Here is a 14,573-nt window from a genome sequence, read left to right as displayed (position 1 = left end):
GCATAGTCAGGTTGTGAGCCGGGGTGTGTGGGGCTGTGAGGCAGCCAAACTCTAGCGCCTGTGCCACGGTGCCACTGTTTAATTTGAGTTGTAGTTGTGTTTTATCCAGGTGGTTCTCTTGGAGAAATGGTGTTGATAAATTGATGCATGTCGCCTGTGTTAAGTAAAAGGAAAGAAATGAGGACGAGAGTTAAAGAGAGAGAGAGGAGAGAGTAGGCGGTGGTGGTGGGGAGAGGACAAAAAGCCTACGACACCGGGTATTCCCAGGCGGTCTCCCATCCAAAGTACTGACCAGGCCCGAGCCTGCTTAGCTTCCGAGATCAGACGGGATCGGGCGTATTCAGGCTAGTATGGCCGTAGGCACAGAGTAGCAGCTTGTGTCCACACTTAACCTGCATTTAACACACACTCTCTACCTCCCTCCCTCTGTCTCACTCTCACGCTCTCTGTCTCTCTCACACACACATTTCTCACACGTTCTCTCACACATATTCTCTCTCATATTATCTCTCACACCCACAACACTCCTCTCACACTATCACTCACACACATGCAGGCTCACACTCACTCTCTCTTCCTCTCACACTCCCTCTCTCTCACACTTCCTCACTCTCTCTCTCACGCACACAATTCCTCTCTCTCGCACACTTTCTCCAGTCACTACACTTCAATCCCCCACAAGGATGGTCTCGAAGCCCTCCGTTTCTTCCTCGACCGTAGAACCAGCCAAATCCCTATCTACTAACACTTTCCTCCCCCTAGCTGAGCTGGTTCTTACCCTCAACAACCTCTCCTTTGACTCCTCTCACTTCCTCCAAACCAGAGGCGTAGCTATGGGCACTCGGCGAAAACCAAGCACAGGCTTTCGCTCAACACCTTCGCTCAGTCCGCGTTAACCAATCTGATCTCCCGGTGGCTGAGCACTTCAACTCCCCCCTCCCCCTCCCAGTCTGACCTTTCTGTCATGGGCCTCCTCCAGTGCCATAGTGAGGCCCACCGCAAATTGGAGGAACAGCACCTCATATTTCGCCTGGCCAGCTGACAGCCCAGTGGTATGAACATTGACTTCTCCAACTTTAGATAGTTCCTCTGTCCCTCTCTTCCCCTCCCCCTTCCCAGATCTCCCTCTATCTTCCTGTCTCCACCTATATCCTTCCTTTGTCCCACCCCCCGACATCAGTCTGAAGAAGGGTCTCGACCCGAAACGTCGCCCATATCCTTCTCTCCAGAGATGCTGCCTGACCTGCTGAGTTACTCCAGCATTTTGTGAATAAATAACCTTCGATTTGTACCAGCATCTGCAGTTATTGTCTTATACCATATATTCTCTCTCTCTCCCTCTCTCACACTTACTCTCTCTCTCTCCCGCACACTCTCTCTCCACCTCTCTCACACTTACTCCTCTCTCTCTCCCCCGCACACTCTCTCTCCCTCTCACACACTTCCTCTCTCCCCCTCTCACACTCTCCCTCTCGTGCACTTTCTCTCTCACTTCCTCTCCCTCTCACATCCTCTACCCCTCTCCCTCTCTCTCCCTCCATCTCTCTCTCCCCCTCTCTCTCTCCCTCTCTCTCCCCCTCTCCCTCTCTCTCCCTCTATCTCTCTCTCTCTCTCTATTTCTTCTTGCGTTTGAGGCAGCAGGAGTTATGTGACACCATCCAGGCGCTGTAGCCAGTGCAATGTGCTGTTGTCGAGGGCCGTGGAGGTCTACCCCTCCAGGCTCTGTAGCCAGTGCAATGTGCTGTTGTCGAGGTCCTTGAGGTCTACCCCTCCACCAGGGAGACGGAGGGACAGTGCAGTCGACAATGCCGCGCTGCGCTGTTTGCTGGTCTGCTCCACACACACAGGTTGTGGATGAACGCAACCCCCAACGATGCATGTTGGCGTTGAACCGGCCGACCCCTGTGTGGAGCCGGTCCAGGGCGACCACTCTGCGGGGCATGTCCGAGCCGGGTGGGGCTGTGGTGTTGTGGTGGCGACAAGGTGAATCGAGGAGGTCGCCATCTCTCTCCCTCTCTCTCTAACTCTCTCTCTCTCCCCTCCTCCCCCTCTCTCTCCTCCTCAGACAGCATCACTGAGAGAATGAGACCCTTCTTCAGACTGGTTAGAGACAAGGAAGAAGAGAACTATAGATGGTGATGTGGGGAGATAAAGAACAATGAATGAAACGATATGCGAAACGTAATGATGATAAAGGAAACAGGCCACTCACTGTTAAGCTGTTTGTGGGATGAAAACGAGAAAGCTGGTGTGACTTGGGTGGGGGAGGGATAGAGAGAGAGAGGGGGAATGCCAGGGCTACCTGAAGTGAGAGAAATCAATATTCATACCACTGGGCTGTAAGCTGCCCAAGTGAAATATGAGATGCTGTTCCTCCAATTTGCGTTTAGCCTCACTCTGACAATGAGGAGACCGAGGACAGAAGGTCAGTGTGGGAATGGGAAGGAGAATTAAAGTGGTCCAGCAACCGGGAGATCAGGTAGGTTCAGGCGGGGCTGAGCGAAGGTGCTCCACGAAACGATGGCCCAGCTGCGTTTGGTCTCGCCGATGTACAAGAGTCAACATCTTGAACAACGGATACAGTAGATGAGGTTGGAGGAGGTGCAAGTGAACCTCTGCCTCACCTGAAAGGACTGTCTGCGTCCCTGGACAAGAGTCGAGGGAGGAGGTTTAGGGACAGGTGTTGCAGAAGGCGGAATGCATGTGACAGCTGGTGGGGTGGAAGGCAAGGACGAGGGGGTCTCTGTCACTGTTACGTCTAGGGGGGATGGGAACAAGAGATAGGGACATCATCAATCTATATCTCTTGTTTACTTTTCCCCGTGACTTTCAGACTGAAGAAGGGTCTCCACCCGAAACGTCACCTATTTTTCTCCACAGATTGCTGCCCGTCCAGCTGAGTTACTCCAGCTTTTTATTTCTCTCTTTGGTCTAAACCAGCCATCTGCAGGTTCCTCCCTAGACATTTGTGAGCTGATCTGGGGCACGTCCAGGATGCTTCACCCCAGACACAGAGCTCAAGCAGTGTGGGGCTGAGGCCATTCCCTCACAGATGCTGCCCGTCCCGCTGAGTTACTGCAGCACTTTGTGTTCTACAACAACCACAGATATGTTCAGTCCGGCACCCACGGGATCAGGCAGTGTGGAAGAACACGGTGGAGAGCTGGGGAGAGGGGGAGAGGGAGAGAGAGGGGGGAGAGAGAGACAGAGAGGGAGAAAGGGAGAGGGAGAGGGAGAGAAAGAGGAGAGAGAGAGAAAGAAGAAGTGTGTGTGAGAGAGAGAGAGCGAGAGAGAGAGGAGAGAAGGTGTGTGAGAGAGAGAGAGAGAAAGAAGGAGAGAGAGAGAGGATGGAAGAGGAGGAGAGAGAGGGAGAGAGAGAGGGAGTGTGGTGTGAGGGAGCGAGAGAGGGGAGAGAAAGAGGGAGAGAGAGAGGGAGAGGAATGTGATGAGAGAGAGAGGGAGAGAGAGAAAGAAGGGGGAGAGAAAGTGTGAGAGAGAGAGAGAGAGAGAGATGGGGAGAGGAAGTGTGCGTGAGAGAGAGAGGAAAATGGTAGAGAGAGAGAGGGGGAGGGAGAGAGAGGAAGTGTGAGAGAGAGATAGAGAGAGGGGGACGGTTTGGTGTGAGAGAGTAAGTGTGTGTGTAAGAGAGACAGTGGAAGTGAAAGAGGAAGTGAGAGAGAGGCTGTGTGAGTGAGTGTGTGTCTGCGTGTGTGTGTGTGATAGTGAGAGTGAGTGAATGTGTGTGAGAGAGTGTTGTGTGTGTGTGAGTGAGAGATAGAGTGTGAGAGAATATGTGCGAGAGAACGTGTGAGAAATGTAGAGGGAGAGAGAGAGACAGAGAGAGAGAGAGAGAGATGAGAGAGAGAGAGAGAGAGAAAGCGAGAGAGAGAGAGAGAGAGAGAGAGAGAGAGCATAGTCAGGTTGTGAGCCGGGTGTGTGGGCTGTGAGGCAGCAACTCTAGCGCTGTGCCACGGTGCCACTGTTTAATTTGAGTTGTAGTTGTGTTTTATCCAGGTGGTTCTCTTGGAGAAATGGTGTTGATAATTGATGCATGTCGCCTGTGTTAAGTAAAAGGAAAGAAATGAGGACGAGAGTTAAAGAGAGAGAGAGAGAGAGAGAGAGTAGGCGGTGGTGGGAGAGGACAAAAAGCCTACGACACCCCGGTATTTCCCAGGCGGTCTCCCATCCAAGTACTGACCAGGCCGAGCCTGCTTAGCTTCCGAGATCAGACGGGATCGGGCGTATTCAGGCTAGTATGGCCGTAGGCACAGAGTAGCAGCTTGTGTCCACACTTAACCTGCATTTAACACACACTCTCTACCTCCCTCCCTCTGTCTCATTCTCACACTCTCTGTCTCTCTCACACACACATTTCTCACACGTTCTCTCACACATATTCTCTCTCATATTATCTCTCACACCCACAACACTCTCTCACACTCTATCACTCACACACATGCAGGCTCACACTCACTCTCTCTTCCTCTCACACTCCCTCTCTCTCACACTTCCTCACTCTCTCTCTCACGCACACAATTCCTCTCTCTCGCACACTTTCTCCAGTCACTCTACACTTCAATCCCCCACAAGGATGGTCTCGAAGCCCTCCGTTTCTTCCTCGACCGTAGAACCAGCCAATCCCTATCTACTAACACTTTCCTCCCCCTAGCTGAGCTGGTTCTTACCCTCAACAACCTCTCCTTTGACTCCTCTCACTTCCTCCAAACCAGAGGCGTAGCTATGGGCACTCGGCGAAACCAAGCACAGGCTTTCGCTCAACACCTTCGCTCAGTCCCGCGTTAACCAATCTGATCTCCCGGTGGCTGAGCACTTCAACTCCCCCTCCCCCCTCCCAGTCTGACCTTTCTGTCATGGGCCTCCTCCAGTGCCATAGTGAGGCCCACCGCAAATTGGAGGAACAGCACCTCAATATTTCCGCCTGGCCAGCTGACAGCCCAGTGGTATGAACATTGACTTCTCCAACTTTAGATAGTTCCTCTGTCCCTCTCTTCCCCTCCCCCTTCCCAGATCCTCCCTCTATCTTCCTGTCTCCACCTATATCCTTCCTTTGTCCCCACCTCCCCCTGACATCAGTCTGAAGAAGGGTCTCGACCCAAAACGTCACCCATTCCTTCTCTCCAGAGATGCTGCCTGACCTGCTGAGTTACTCCAGCATTTTGTGAATAAATACCTTCGATTTGTACCAGCATCTGCAGTTATTGTCTTATACCATATATTCTCTCTCTCTCTCCCTCTCTCACACTTACTCTCTCTTTCTCCCGCACACTCTCTCTCCCTCTCTCACACACCTTCCTCTCTCTCCCTCTCACACACTCCCTCTCCCTGTCTCTCTCTCTCTCTCTCCCCCCCTCTCACACTCTCCCTCTCGTGCACTTTCTCTCTCACTTCCTCTCCCCCCTCTCTCCTCTATCTCTCTCCCTCTCTCTCCCTCTATCTCTCTCTCCCTCTATCTCTCTCTCCCTCTCTCTCCCCCTCTCCCTCTCTCTCCCCCTCTCCCTCTCTCCCTCTATCTCTCTCTCTCTCTCTATTTCTTCTTGCGTTTGAGGCAGCAGGAGTTATGTGACACCCTCCAGGCTCTGTAGCCAGTGCAATGTGCTGTTGTCGAGGGCCGTGAGGTCTACCCCTCCAGGCACTGTAGCCCAGTGCAATGTGCTGTTGTCGAGGGCCGTGAGGTCTACCCCTCCAGGCGCTGTAGCCAGTGCAATGTGCTGTTGTCGAGGGCCGTGAGGTCTACCCCTCCACCAGGGAGACGGAGGACAGTGCAGTCGACAATGCCGCGCTGCGCTGTTTGCTGGTCTGCTCCACACACACAGGTTGTGGATGAACGCAACCCCCAACGATGCATGTTGGCGTTGAACCGGCCGACCCCTGTGTGGACCCGGTCCAGGGCGACCCACTCTTTGCGGGGCATGTCCGAGCCGGGTGGGGCTGTGGTGTTGGGTGCGACAGTCAATCGAGGAGGTCGCCCATCTCTCTCCCTCTCTCTCTAACTCTCTCTCTCTCCCTCTCTCCCTCTCTCTCCCTCCTCAGACAGCATCACTGGAGAGAATGAGACCCTTCTTCAGACTGGTTAGAGACAAGGAAGAAGAGAACTATAGATGGTGATGTGGAGAGATAAAGAACAATGAATGAAAGATATGCGAAAACGTAATGATGATAAAGGAAACAGGCCACTCACTGTAAGCTGTTTGTGGGATGAAAACGAGAAGCTGGTGTGACTTGGGTGGGGGAGGGATAGAGAGAGAGAGGGGGAATGCCAGGGCTACCTGAAGTGAGAGAAATCAATATTCATACCACTGGGCTGTAAGCTGCCCAAGTGAAATATGAGATGCTGTTCCTCCAATTTGTGTTTAGCCTCACTCTGACAATGGAGGAGACGAGGACAGAAAGGTCAGTGTGGGAATGGGAAGGAGAATTAAAGTGTCCAGCAACCGGAGATCAGGTAGGTTCAGGCGGGCTGAGCGAAGGTGTTCCACGAAACGATTGCCCAGTCTGCGTTTGGTCTCGCCGATGTACAAGAGTCAACATCTTGAACAACGGATACAGTAGATGAGGTTGGAGGAGGTGCAAGTGAACCTCTGCCTCACCTGAAAGGACTGTCTGCGTCCCTGGACAGAGTCGAGGGAGGAGGTTTAGGGACAGGTGTTGCAGAAGGTGGAATGCATGTGACAGCTGGTGGGGTGGAAGGCAAGGACGAGGGGGGTCTCTGTCACTGTTACGTCTAGGGGGATGGGAACAAGAGATAGAGACATCATCATCTATATCTCTTGTTTACTTTTCCCGTGACTTTCAGACTGAAGAAGGGTCTCCACCCGAAACGTCACCTATTTTTCTCCACAGATGCTGCCCGTCCAGCTGAGTTACTCCAGCTTTTTATTTCTCTCTTTGTCTAAACCAGCATCTGCAGTTCCTCCCTAGACAATGTGAGCTGATCTGGGGCACGTCCAGGATGCTTCACCCAAGACACAGAGCTCAGCAGTGTGGGGGCTGAGGCCATTCCTTCCACAGATGCTGCCCGTCCCGCTGAGTTACTGCAGCACTTTGTGTTCTACAACAACCACAGAGTATGTTCAGTCCCGGCACCCACGGGATCAGGCAGTGTGGAAGAACACGGTGGAGAGCTGGGGAGAGGGGGAGAGGAGAGAGAGGGGAGAGAGAGAGAGAGAGAGGGAGAAAGGGAGAGGGAGAGGGAGAGAAAGCAGGGAGAGAGAGAGAAAGAAGAAGTGTGTGTGAGAGAGAGAGAGCGAGAGAGAGAGAGAAGTGTGTGTGAGAGAGAGAGAGAAAGAAGGAGACGAGAGAGAGATGGAGAGGAGGAGAGAGAGGGAGAGAGAGAGGGAGTGTGTGTGAGGGAGCGAGAGAGGGAGAGAAAGAGGGAGAGAGAGAGGGAGAGGAAATGTGTGAGAGAGAGAGGGAGAGAGAGAAAGAGGGGGGAGAGAAAGTGTGTGAGAGAGAGAGAGAGAGGGGGAGAGGAAGTGTGCGTGAGAGAGAGAGGAAATGGTAGAGAGAGAGAGGGGGGAGGGAGAGAGAGGAAGTGTGAGAGAGAGATAGAGAGAGGGGGACGGTTTGTGTGAGAGAGTAAGTGTGTGTGTAAGAGAGACAGTGGAAGTGAAAGAGGAAGTGAGAGAGAGGCTGTGTGAGTGAGTGTGTGTCTGCGTGTGTGTGTGATAGTGAGAGTGAGTGAATGTGTGTGAGAGAGTGTTGTGTGTGTGTGTGTGAGTGAGAGATAGAGTGTGAGAGAATATGTGCGAGAGAACGTGTGAGAAATGTAGAGGGAGAGAGAGAGACAGAGAGAGAGAGAGAGAGAGGAGAGAGAGAGGAAAGCGAGAGAGAGAGAGAGAGAGAGAGAGAGAGCATAGTCAGGTTGTGAGCCGGGTGTGTGGGGCTATGAGGCAGCAACTCTAGCGCTGTGCCACGGTGCCACTGTTTAATTTGAGTTGTAGTTGTGTTTTATCCAGGTGGTTCTCTTGGAGAAATGGTGTTGATAATTGATGCATGTCGCCTGTGTTAAGTAAAAGGAAAGAAATGAGGACGAGAGTTAAAGAGAGAGAGAGAGAGAGAGGAGGGAGAGGGAGAGAGAGAGAGAGACAGTAGGCGGTGGTGGTGGGAGAGGACAAAAAGCCTACGACACCCGGTATTCCCAGGCGGTCTCCCATCCAAGTACTGACCAGGCCCGAGCCTGCTTAGCTTCCGAGATCAGACGGGATCGGGCGTATTCAGGCTAGTATGGCCGTAGGCACAGAGTAGCAGCTTGTGCCCACACTTAACCTGCATTTAACACACACTCTCTACCTCCCTCCCTCTGTCCTCACTCTCACGCTCTCTGTCTCTCTCTCACACACACATTTCTCACACGTTCTCTCACACATATTCTCTCTCATATTATCTCTCACACCCACAACACTCTCTCACACTCTATCACTCACACACTGCAGGCTCACACTCACTCTCTCTTCCTCTCACACTCCCTCTCTCTCACACTTCCTCACTCTCTCTCTCACGCACACAATTCCTCTCTCTCGCACACTTTCTCCAGTCACTACACTTCAATCCCCCACAAGGATGGTCTCGAAGCCCTCCGTTTCTTCCTCGACCGTAGAACCAGCCAATTCCCTATCTACTAACACTTTCCTCCGCCTAGCTGAGCTGGTTCTTACCCTCAACAACCTCTCCTTTGACTCCTCCTCACTTCCTCCAAACCAGAGGCGTAGCTATGGGCACTCGGCGAAACCAAGCACAGGCTCAGCGATCGCTTCGCTCAACACCTTCGCTCAGTCCGCGTTAACCAATCTGATCTCCCCGGTGGCTGAGCACTTCAACTCCCCCTCCCCCTCCCAGTCTGACCTTTCTGTCATGGGCCTCCTCCAGTGCCATAGTGAGGCCCACCGCAAATTGGAGGAACAGCACCTCATATTTCGCCTGGCCAGCTGACAGCCCAGTGGTATGAACATTGACTTCTCCAACTTTAGATAGTTCCTCTGTCCCTCTCTTCCCCTCCCCCTTCCCAGATCTCCCTCTATCTTCTGTCTCCACCTATATCCTTCCTTTGTCCCACCTCCCCTGACATCAGTCTGAAGAAGGGTCTCGACCCAAAACGTCACCCATTCCTTCTCTCCAGAGATGCTGCCTGACCTGCTGAGTTACTCCCAGCATTTTGTGAATAAATACCTTCGATTTGTACCAGCATCTGCAGTTATTGTCTTATTACCATATATTCTCTCTCTCTCTCCCTCTCTCACACTTACTCTCTCTTTCTCCCGCACACTCTCTCTCCCTCTCTCACACACTTCCTCTCTCTCCCTCTCACACACTCCCTCTCCCTGTCTCTCTCTCTCTCTCTCCCCCCCTCTCACACTCTCCCTCTCGTGCACTTTCTCTCTCACTTCCTCTCCCCCTCTCTCCCTCTATCTCTCTCCCTCTCTCTCCCTCTATCTCTCTCTCCCTCTATCTCTCTCTCCCTCTCTCTCCCCCTCTCCCTCTCTCTCCCCCCTCTCCCTCTCTCTCCTCTATCTCTCTCTCTCTCTCTATTTCTTCTTGCGTTTGAGGCAGCAGGAGTTATGTGACACCCTCCAGGCTCTGTAGCCAGTGCAATGTGCTGTTGTCGAGGGCCGTGAGGTCTACCCCTCCAGGCACTGTAGCCAGTGCAATGTGCTGTTGTCGAGGGCCGTGAGGTCTACCCCTCCAGGCGCTGTAGCCAGTGCAATGTGCTGTTGTCGAGGGCCGTGAGGTCTACCCCTCCACCAGGGAGACGGAGGACAGTGCAGTCGACAATGCCGCGCTGCGCTGTTTGCTGGTCTGCTCCACACACACAGGTTGTGGATGAACGCAACCCCCAACGATGCATGTTGGCGTTGAACCGGCCGACCCCTGTGTGGACCCGGTCCAGGGCGACCCACTCTTTGCGGGGCATGTCCGAGCCGGGTGGGGCTGTGGTGTTGGGTGCGACAGTCAATCGAGGAGGTCGCCATCTCTCTCCCTCTCTCTCTAACTCTCTCTCTCTCCCTCTCTCCCTCTCTCTCCTCCTCAGACAGCATCACTGGAGAGAATGAGACCCTTCTTCAGACTGGTTAGAGACAAGGAAGAAGAGAACTATAGATGGTGATGTGGAGAGATAAAGAACAATGAATGAAAGATATGCATGCGAAAACGTAATGATGATAAAGGAAACAGGCCACTCACTGAAGCTGTTTGTGGGATGAAAACGAGAAGCTGGTGTGACTTGGGTGGGGGAGGGATAGAGAGAGGAGAGGGGGGAATGCCAGGGCTACCTGAAGTGAGAGAAATCAATATTCATACCACTGGGCTGTAAGCTGCCCAGTGAAATATGAGATGCTGTTCCTCCAATTTGCGTTTAGCCTCACTCTGACAATGGAGGAGACCGAGGACAGAAAGGTCAGTGTGGGCATGGGAAAGGAGAATTAAAGTGTCAGCAACCGGGAGATCAGGTAGTTCAGGCGGGCTGAGCGAAGGTGTTCCACGAAACGATGGCCCAGTCTGCGTTTGGTCTCGCCGATGTACAAGAGTCAACATCTTGAACAACGGATACAGTAGATGAGGTTGGAGGAGGTGCAAGTGAACCTCTGCCTCACCTGAAAGGACCGTCTGCGTCCCTGGACAGAGTCGAGGGAGGAGGTTTAGGGACAGGTGTTGCAGAAGGCGGAATGCATGTGACAGCTGGTGGGGTGGAAGGCAAGGACGAGGGGGTCTCTGTCACTGTTACGTCTAGGGGATGGGAACAAGAGATAGGGACATCATCATCTATATCTCTTGTTTCCTTTTCCCGTGACTTTCAGACTGAAGAAGGGTCTCCACCCGAAACGTCACCTATTTTTCTCCACAGATGCTGCCCGTCCCGCTGAGTTACTCCAGCTTTTTATTTCTCTCTTTGGTCTAAACCAGCATCTGCAGTTCCTCCCTAGACAATTGTGAGCTGATCTGGGGCACGTCCAGGATGCTTCATCCAGACACAGAGCTCAGCAGTGTGGGGGCTGAGGCCATTCCCTCCACAGATGCTGCCGTCCCGCTGAGTTACTGCAGCACTTTGTGTTCTACAACAACCACAGATATGTTCAGTCCGGCACCCACGGGATCAGGCAGTGTGGAAGAACACGGTGGAGTGCTGGGGAGAGGGGGAGAGGAGAGAGAGGGGGGAGAGAGAGAGAGAGAGAGGGAGAAAGGAGGAGGGAGAGAAAGAGGGAGAGAGAGAGAGAAAGAAGAAGTGTGTGTGAGGGAGAGAGAGCGAGAGAGAGAGAGAAGTGTGTGTGAGAGAGAGAGAGAAAGAAGGAGAGAGAGAGATGGAGAGGAGGAGAGAGAGGGAGAGAGAGAGGGAGTGTGTGTGAGGGAGCGAGAGAGGGAGAGAAAGAGGGAGAGAGAGAGGGAGAGGAAATGTGTGAGAGAGAGAGGGAGAGAGAGAAAGAGGGGGAGAGAAAGTGTGAGAGAGAGAGAGAGAGGGGGCGAGGAAGTGTGCGTGAGAGAGAGAGGAAATGGTAGAGAGAGAGAGGGGAGGGAGAGAGAGGAAGTGTGAGAGAGAGATAGAGAGAGGGGGACGGTTTTTGTGTGAGAGAGTAGTGTGTGTGTAAGAGAGACAGTGGAAGTGAAAGAGGAAGTGAGAGAGAGGCTGTGTGAGTGAGTGTGTGTCTGCGTGTGTGTGTGATAGTGAGAGTGAGTGAATGTGTGTGAGAGAGTGTTGTGTGTGTGTGTGAGTGAGAGATAGAGTGTGAGAGAATATGTGCGAGAGGAACGTGTGAGAAATGTAGAGGGAGAGAGAGAGAGACAGAGAGAGAGAGAGAGAGAGAGAGAGAGAGAGAGAGAGAGAGAGAGAGAAAGCGAGGAGAAAGAGAGAGAGAGAGAGGAGAGAGAGCATAGTCAGGTTGTGAGCCGGGTGTGTGGGGCTGTGAGGCAAGCAACTCTAGCGCTGTGCCACGGTGCCACTGTTTAATTTGAGTTGTAGTTGTGTTTTATCCAGGTGTTCTCTTGGAGAAATGGTGTTGATAATTGATGCATGTCGCCTGTGTTAAGTAAAAGGAAAGAAATGAGGACGAGAGTGAAAGAGAGAGAGGGAGGGAGAGGGAGAGAGAGAGAGACAGTAGGCGGTGGTGGTGGGAGAGGACAAAAAGCCTACGACACCCGGTATTCCCAGGCGGTCTCCATCCAAGTACTGACCAGGCCCGAGCCTGCTTAGCTTCCGAGATCAGACGGGATCGGGCGTATTCTGGCTAGTATGGCCGTAGGCACAGAGTAGCAGCTTGTGCCCACACTTAACCTGCATTTAACACACACTCTCTACCTCCCTCCCTCTGTCTCACTCTCACGCTCTCTGTCTCTCTCACACACACATTTCTCACACGTTCTCTCACACATATTCTCTCTCATATTATCTCTCACACCCACAACACTCTCTCACACTCTATCACTCACACACATGCAGGCTCACACTCACTCTCTCTTCCTCTCACACTCCCTCTCTCTCACACTTCCTCACTCTCTTTCTCACGCACACAATTCCTCTCTCTCGCACACTTTCTCCAGTCACTCTACACTTCAATCCCCCACAAGGATGGTCTCGAAGCCCTCCGTTTCTTCCTCGACCGTAGAACCAGCCAATCCCTATCTACTAACACTTTCCTCCGCCTAGCTGAGCTGGTTCTTACCCTCAACAACTCTCCTTTGACTCCTCTCACTTCCTCCAAACCAGAGGCGTAGCTATGGGCACTCGGCGAAACCAAGCACAGGCTTTCGCTCAACACCTTCGCTCAGTCCGCGTTAACCAATCTGATCTCCCGGTGGTTGAGCACTTCAACTCCCCCTCCCCCTCCCAGTCTGACCTTTCTGTCATGGGCCTCCTCCAGTGCCATAGTGAGGCCCACCGCAAATTGGAGGAACAGCACCTCATATTTCGCCTGGCCAGCTGACAGCCCAGTGGTATGAACATTGACTTCTCCAACTTTAGATAGTTCCTCTGTCCCTCTCTTCCCCTCCCCCTTCCCAGATCTCCCTCTATCTTCCTGTCTCCACCTATATCCTTCCTTTGTCCCACCCCCCTGACATCAGTCTGAAGAAGGGTCTCGACCCGAAACGTCGCCCATTCCTTCTCTCCAGAGATGCTGCCTGACCTGCTGAGTTACTCCAGCATTTTGTGAATAAATACCTTCGATTTGTACCAGCATCTGCAGTTATTGTCTTATACCATATATTCTCTCTCTCTCCCTCTCTCACACTTACTCTCTCTCTGTCTCCCGCACACTCATCTCTCCCTCTCTCACACTTACTCTCTCTCTCTCCCGCACACTCTCTCTCCCTCTCACACACTTCCTCTCTCCCCCTCTCACACTTCTCCTCTCGTGCACTTTCTCTCTCACTTCCTCTCCCTCTCACATCCTCTACCCCCTCTCCTCTCTCTCCCTCTATCTCTCTCTCCCTCTCTCTCTCCCTCTCTCTCCCCCTCTCCCTCTCTCTCCCTCTATCTCTCTCTCTCTCTCTATTTCTTCTTGCGTTTGAGGCAGCAGGAGTTATGTGACACCATCCAGGCGCTGTAGCCAGTGCAATGTGCTGTTGTCGAGGGCCGTGAGGTCTACCCCTCCAGGCTCTGTAGCCAGTGCAATGTGCTGTTGTCGAGGTCCTTGAGGTCTACCCCTCCACCAGGGAGACGGAGGACAGTGCAGTCGACAATGCCGCGCTGCGCTGTTTGCCGGTCTGCTCCACACACAACAGGTTGTGGATGAACGCAACCCCCAACGATGCATGTTGGCGTTGAACCGGCCGACACCCTGTGTGGAGCCGGTCCAGGGCGACCCACTCTTTGCGGGGCATGTCCGAGCCGGGTGGGGCTGTGGTGTTGGGTGCGACAGTGAATCGAGGAGGTCGCCATCTCTCTCCCTCTCTCTCTAACTCTCTCTCTCCCTCTCTCCCTCTCTCTCCTCCTCAGACAGCATCACTGGAGAGAATGAGACCCTTCTTCAGACTGGTTAGAGACAAGGAAGAAGAGAACTATAGATGGTGATGTGGAGAGATAAAGAACAATGAATGAAAGATATGCGAAAACGTAATGATGATAAAGGAAACAGGCCACTCACTGTAAGCTGTTTGTGGGATGAAAACGAGAAGCTGGTGTGACTTGGGTGGGGGGAGGGATAGAGAGAGAGAGGGGGAATGCCAGGGCTACCTGAAGTGAGAGAAATCAATATTCATACCACTGGGCTGTAAGCTGCCCAAGTGAAATATGAGATGCTGTTCCTCCAATTTGCGTTTAGCCTCACTCTGACAATGGAGGAGACCGAGGACAGAAAGGTCAGTGTGGGAATGGGAAGGAGAATTAAAGTGTCCAGCAACCGGGAGATCAGGTAGGTTCAGGCGGGCTGAGCGAAGGTGCTCCACGAAACGATCGCCCAGTCTGCGTTTGGTCTCGCCGATGTACAAGAGTCAACATCTTGAACAACGGATACAGTAGATGAGGTTGGAGGAGGTGCAAGTGAACCTCTGCCTCACCTGAAAGGACTGTCTGCGTCCCTGGACAGAGTCGAGGGAGGAGGTTTAGGGACAGGTGTTGCAGAAGGCGG

The 14,573-nt window shown here is 52.8% G+C and overlaps 4 non-coding genes and 1 pseudogene across 5 annotated transcripts in view; all 5 read right to left on the bottom strand.

Annotated features, from left to right (window-relative positions):
- Positions 1-242: 242 nt before the first annotated feature.
- LOC144594112 (5S ribosomal RNA) lies at positions 243-362 on the bottom strand. The gene has a single exon (XR_013547344.1). It is a non-coding gene; the product is annotated as a 5S ribosomal RNA (ribosomal RNA).
- Positions 363-4,147: 3,785 nt separating this feature from the next.
- LOC144594116 (5S ribosomal RNA) lies at positions 4,148-4,267 on the bottom strand. Its single transcript, XR_013547348.1, has one exon. It is a non-coding gene; the product is annotated as a 5S ribosomal RNA (ribosomal RNA).
- Positions 4,268-8,137: 3,870 nt separating this feature from the next.
- On the bottom strand, positions 8,138-8,256 carry LOC144594122 (5S ribosomal RNA). The gene has a single exon (XR_013547350.1). It is a non-coding gene; the product is annotated as a 5S ribosomal RNA (ribosomal RNA).
- A 3,670-nt stretch (positions 8,257-11,926) lies between these two features.
- Positions 11,927-14,573, bottom strand: part of LOC144593944 (monocarboxylate transporter 10 pseudogene) — a 74,424-nt pseudogene continuing 71,777 nt past the window's right edge. Inside the window, exon 3 of the transcript XR_013547301.1 lies at positions 11,927-12,026. The product of XR_013547301.1 is annotated as a monocarboxylate transporter 10 pseudogene (transcript). The remainder of the gene's footprint in view (positions 12,027-14,573) is intronic.
- On the bottom strand, positions 12,133-12,250 carry LOC144594115 (5S ribosomal RNA). Its single transcript, XR_013547347.1, has one exon. It is a non-coding gene; the product is annotated as a 5S ribosomal RNA (ribosomal RNA).

Source organism: Rhinoraja longicauda, chromosome 5 (genome assembly GCF_053455715.1).
Source record: "Rhinoraja longicauda isolate Sanriku21f chromosome 5, sRhiLon1.1, whole genome shotgun sequence".
NCBI classification, from domain to species: domain Eukaryota; kingdom Metazoa; phylum Chordata; class Chondrichthyes; order Rajiformes; family Arhynchobatidae; genus Rhinoraja; species Rhinoraja longicauda.
The sequence above is the reverse complement of the archived record's forward strand: the minus strand, read 5'-3'. Positions and strand labels throughout refer to the sequence as shown.